Here is a 5894-nt window from a genome sequence, read left to right as displayed (position 1 = left end):
GGGGAAAACCCCAGAAGGAATGAAGGATACAAACAGAGTATATAATTCGCTAATTGATTACAGATTACCTCAGCTGGATATAGTTATTCCTTTCCCCTATTCGAAGATATTTGTCTTCTTTATTAGTACAACCACTACCTTCACGACATAAGAAGTGCAAAAACACTTAAGTGGTATCTAGAAACTGTAAAAATATACTTTAACTAAAATAATTGAGAATCAATAGTTGCTCAGAACTTCTTAGAGGCTGCGTAGCCATCTCCGAATAAAGATCAACGAGATCTGACATCTAGCACAAATTTGTTCCTCATTGCGAAAAATAACTAACGATTTCTGAAGAAAAAAAAAGTTCATAAACAGATATCAATAAACACACAACCATAATTTGGAAGTACGAATTCATGATAAGAATACTTGATTTAGTTTCTACTGTGAAGAACATTGATGACAATTAAGTTATCCTGATAAGAATCATCTTAACATCATATACTACAATAATTATTTTAGATGTCTTTAGGAACATTGATCAATGTTTTCAAGCACTTCAAATATAACAAAAAGTAAGTGGATGAGAAAATCATACCCCTAGCTTTTGAAACACTGACAGAAAACTTCACCAGTTCACGAACAATAATTGGAAAAAAGTAAAACAAAAAGTTAACACCTATGTTTATTTCCACCTGATCCATGGAATCTCCTGCGAAGAAAATAAAAAGCTCATCAGGATAAAATAGCAAGTGAGCAAAAAAATAATATCTGGTGTGTCAACAAAGTGCAGTTATCCGCTTCAGCAGTAATGGAAATGAATCTCGTCTGGCCATGAGCATACAAAAGCAAGTTCACCTTGATTGCATTGAAGTTGGTTATGTGAATGGAAATCTGAGAGTTGCTCAGGTGATGCTATGCCATCTGTGTTCTTTTTGGTCTTCTATTTCTCTAGGGTGATTTGGGTAGTTCTGAATCTGGTACAACCATCGGTTTCTTGTTCGTACGAATTCATACTAAGAAGAGATTGATCATGTCCCAACTCTCGATTAATCACAGCGAATCCAACTGGTCCCCACAGTATAGTTATGACTGCTCGTGAAGTGCCCAAACATTCCTGCATTGAGTGAGTTCATAGAATGTAAATCATAATGAATTCAGCACTCAATATCAGAAAATTTGGAAATTCAACATTTGCTAAATATAATCACCAAGAACGTGAGTGACTAAAAAGTGGATTGATGGTGGGTTAATTTACCTGCCGAAAGAGACACTAAAGGCCACAATATCATTATTACAACAGTAATGACAACCCCCATTCAGTTTCCTTTGTAGTTTTGCACGTGAACTCTTCGTTGATGCAAGAAACGAATCTAAAACCAAACTCATGAGAATAAAGAGGAGAATTCAAAGAAAAAACGAAAGGAAAGAGGCAAAACAGAAAGAGGGATTTTTCTTCGCAACTCATACACCATCTAAATAAATCATCATGCTTCAAATACTTATTCCTCCCGAAATTAAACCTAAACCCATAAACGCACAATTAACAATTCTATCGGAGATTATAAAAATTAAAATCAAGTATACAAACCGTAGACACGAAGGTTGTAACCAATTAATCTAGTTCTCACCGATGCAAAATCTAGGTTTTGCGTGGATCCTTATGGACTTCTATTTCTTGAACCTGCGGGTGCTAATGATCTTATTATTCTCTTAGAGCAAGTCTTATGGTGGAATCCAAGCCATTCCAAGTGTGGAAAAACTGTATGCACATAATCCATCTCTCGACACGTGTCCAAAGATCTACACGTGGAAGGCATGCAGACCACTATACCAAGGGGCACTGAAACTACGAACCACCGAGAAGTAGGGAAAGATGCCCTAAACGTTACTTTACCCAATCTCAAGGATAACTCAAAGATCGACGGTAGGGGTTAAACATACTGACATGGGTATGATGGGACCTGCAGACAGCTGATTGTCGCACACAGACGACCCAACCACCCACATTAAATGCCCTAACCATAGGGTACGTGTCAAGATATCTAAGGAAGACAAGGCATCGATCCAGCGGTATCATCAACAGTCATTGGGGGATCGTTCGGAACGAAGACACCAGCGGGATTGGCACAGAGAACAAGAAGATAAGATTTCAACGGTCTCTGACAAGAGACCCCGCATATGTTCCCTATAAATACCCTCCTTCTCTGAGAGAGAGGGGGGCGACCAATCAGTAAGAGTGAAGAGAGAACTAGGAGAGGCAAATAGGAAGAGTAAGTATGATTTTCATTTCCTCCATTATCGTATTTCACTTAAAGTCATTCGACTTCATATGTACCCTTCAACGCATCGTGAAACTCAACACCTCGTGGATGTAGGCCTTAGTGCTGAACCACGTAAATCTATTTGTTATTTACATTCCAGCATCGTATTTACATTTTATTACTTATATCTGGATCGGTCATGCTTCGTAACACTGTGGTATGATTGATCTAACTTAATCTCGACTAGACAATGACGAGTCCGAAGACTCTGAATCGATGAGTCATCATGTTTATGCTATTTATAACCGTCATATTGTGTATAACGTCTTTCATTTATGAATGCGAACATTGTTTGAGGACACGTGGATTCCTTCGTGATTTATGTGTTCACAATCTGGCGCTAGAAACAGGGACTCTGTCCCGGTAAAAGATTTATCTTTCCTGTGATTTTTGAGCCTTTGATACTATTCCTCGTGAAATAGCATCTCAAATGGTTTATTCTAACTTCGTTATGGCCGCCTTTAAAGGCCTTAGCAATTCTATAAGAGTTTTACGCTGATTCTTCTACAAGAATTTTACACTGATTTTTCCATAAGAGTTTTACGCTGATTCTTCTACAAACTTCGTTTACGGACTTGTAAAAATAGCAATTCCGTTTCCTAGGATTTGTCTTCTCTGTTTTAAGGTAACAGATCTGCCATTTGTCCTTTTAAAATACTGAATATGTCGACTTTGAGTGTTGAAACCGCAGATCTGGTACCTTTGATGTTTAAAACAAACAGATCTGCCAACCATTATCATTTAAAACCGCAGATCTGTCGTATTAGGATGTTAGAACACATTTAAAACTCCCTCGTGTTATTCTTAAAGCTTCACGATGGATCGAAGGAATCAAGAAAATCCAATACCTCTGAAGAGGGGAGTAATAGCTGGAATATCTTTTTCGTACCTTCGGTGTCGTGATTGCCCACACTTAAGTTTAAATATGCTAACAAAACCGTTGCGGTCCCTTTTTCCCTCGACTGCTTATCGTCTTTTGCAGGAATCTGACATGGAAAAAATCAAAGAGGTAGGAAAAGTAAAGACCCCATCAAAAGAAACGCTGAGGACCACACCAGTTGTGACCCGTAGTAAGCATAAGGGTGAGAAGGCAAAGACAGCGACCCAGAAGGTGGACACAGCTGAGATCACCTCACCAATGAACGCCAGCACTATAGCAGCGGCAGCGGTCAAAGCCCTTGCGGCACAGGCTCATAAGACCAATCTAGCAACAAGATCACGCGTTCATGAGCAACGTGAAGGGTTCAAAGAATCAACAATGCACCTGACAGCCTTCGGAATGTGCAGACAAATGATCAAAACCAGACCATTCCAACCACTCATCCATTGCTAACGATGAATCAACCCATCGTAACACAAGGAGAGCCACCGATGAGGGCTACTGATCCCCCTACCCCCCCCCCCCAAATCCATACAATCGACGAAGGTCGAACCATGGGGGTTGGAGGGCAGTGACAGGTCGGGACACCAAACCAAGGATCGAATCATTCCTCCCAATTGATGGCAGAGCTCGAAGAACTAAAGAAGAATCAGAGAACATACGCAGAAGCAGTGGCATTACTGGCTAGAGAAAACCAGGAGCTCAAAGATAAGATGACGAAGCTAATTCAAAAGCACCAGAGCCAAATCACGATCGAAGGATGGTCGTAACAAACGAAGCCAATCCCGATCCCTTGAACCGAGGACACATCAAGGGAAACTGATCGTCAGACCAAGAATATGTCCCTGAAGACTCGGATTAATTCGATAGTAATAATCGAAGACCAGGGCAATCCGCGGCAATAGTCGGCCATCACTGTGCGATGGAAGATCTTCGTGCTGAAATGATGGCAGAGATCAAGCAGCTGAAGGCCAGGCAAGGAGGTGGAAGATTAGAGGAAGTCATGAGAGAAGTTAATACTACTCCTCTAGTCTCAAGCTTAGCCAAAGCTGAAATCCCCAAGAATTGTCCAATCCCAGCATTTGAATGCTACGATGGATCCAGTGATCCTGTGACCCATCTTCGGTATTACAACCGTATGTTGGCCCGATGGGATCCGGACGACGTGGTCCTTTGTAGATATTTCCCTTCAAGCTTGAAGGTATCGGCTCTGTCCTGGTTTGATAACCTACCTCCCAACTCCATCGGATCGTATGAGCAACTCACCGAAAAGTTTTAAGAACGTACATCTATAACAAGGTTGTCCACGCTGGGATGGACAAGTTATTCTCATTAGCCATCAGATACAAGGAGACGACCAGGGAATACACGGATATATGGCATAAGATATGCCAGGCTATAGGGAATGTGGACCCAATGGTCAGCATTAACTGCTACAAGTGGGGTTTAGACAGGATGAGCCCGTTGTTTGTCGAGATTCATGGGAGCGTACCCACGACGGAAGGGGATCTTCGAGTAATCATCGAAAAACACGCCAGATTGGAAGAAATCCAACGATAAAATCCGAGGGCCCATGCTCAAAGATCTCATCGAACTAACTCTACAGAGCAGGCCGGCGGATCGAAAAGAAGTTCAATCGAACGCCCATACGAAGATATGAGAGGAAGAAGAGAAGGTCCTCGAAACGATGATCGAAGATTCGAAGATCAAGTCTACACGAAGCTAAACACAAGTTACGCTCGAATCTTAAAAGAAATTAAGGGTCGAGAAAACTTGGAATGGCCATGGTCAAAAGGAAAGCAACCCCCAAGATCCGAAAAATCGATGGAATACTGCGACTACCACTGTTTCAATGGGCACCCAACCGAGAAGTGCAAGAACTTGAAGATAATGGTCCAAAAGCTTATCGACAACGGAGAACTGAAGCAATACATAAGGAAGGAAGAAGCAGATGACAGGTCGAAATGAAACAAACAAGTTCAACTGCCTGAAGGCAATCGAACACTAAACACCATTTCGTGTTCGGAAGCTGATGGACCATCGTTAACAGCACAGATTGGAAAAAGGCTGAGAAAGCAATTCGAAGACTACTGCGAGCTGTACAAGATCGATGGGGTAGAGATAGACGATCACAAGCAATGGATGGATGCACCGATCACTTTCGAGGCAGATGATGTGGAGGAAGACATGGAGGATCACAATGATCCTTTGATCCTCACACTGCCCATAGCAGGGTGAAACATCAAGAAGATCCTCATTGACGGAGGAAGTTCAGTCAACGTCTTGTTCTATGATACGTTCAAACGAATGGAGCTAAACGACGAGCAGCTAATATCTTCGTACCACACCATTTATGGATTCAACGGGGCTTCTACGAACCATTGGGGGACATTGTTCTACAAATAAATGCAGGACCGATGAAGATAGACACCCGTTTCAGCATGGTAGACGCTCCTTCCCCCTACAATGCTATCATCGGACGAAGATGGGTACACAAGCTCAAGGGGATAGCATCAAGTTATCACCAGTGTCTTCGATTCTCATCACCCGAAGGGATAATGGAGATCAAGGGTGACCAGGTCACTACTCGGGAATGCCAAGCTATGCAAAACCAGCTCAATAACGAGCTAGATGAGCAGCGGAAATCCCGCAGAAGCCGGAACAAGGAAGCTGCCAAAGAAAAAGCCATTGATTTGTACCTCGAA

This window comes from Papaver somniferum, unplaced genomic scaffold (genome assembly GCF_003573695.1).
Source record: "Papaver somniferum cultivar HN1 unplaced genomic scaffold, ASM357369v1 unplaced-scaffold_125, whole genome shotgun sequence".
In the NCBI taxonomy this organism is placed as follows: domain Eukaryota; kingdom Viridiplantae; phylum Streptophyta; class Magnoliopsida; order Ranunculales; family Papaveraceae; genus Papaver; species Papaver somniferum.
Note: the sequence above shows the minus strand (reverse complement) of the source record.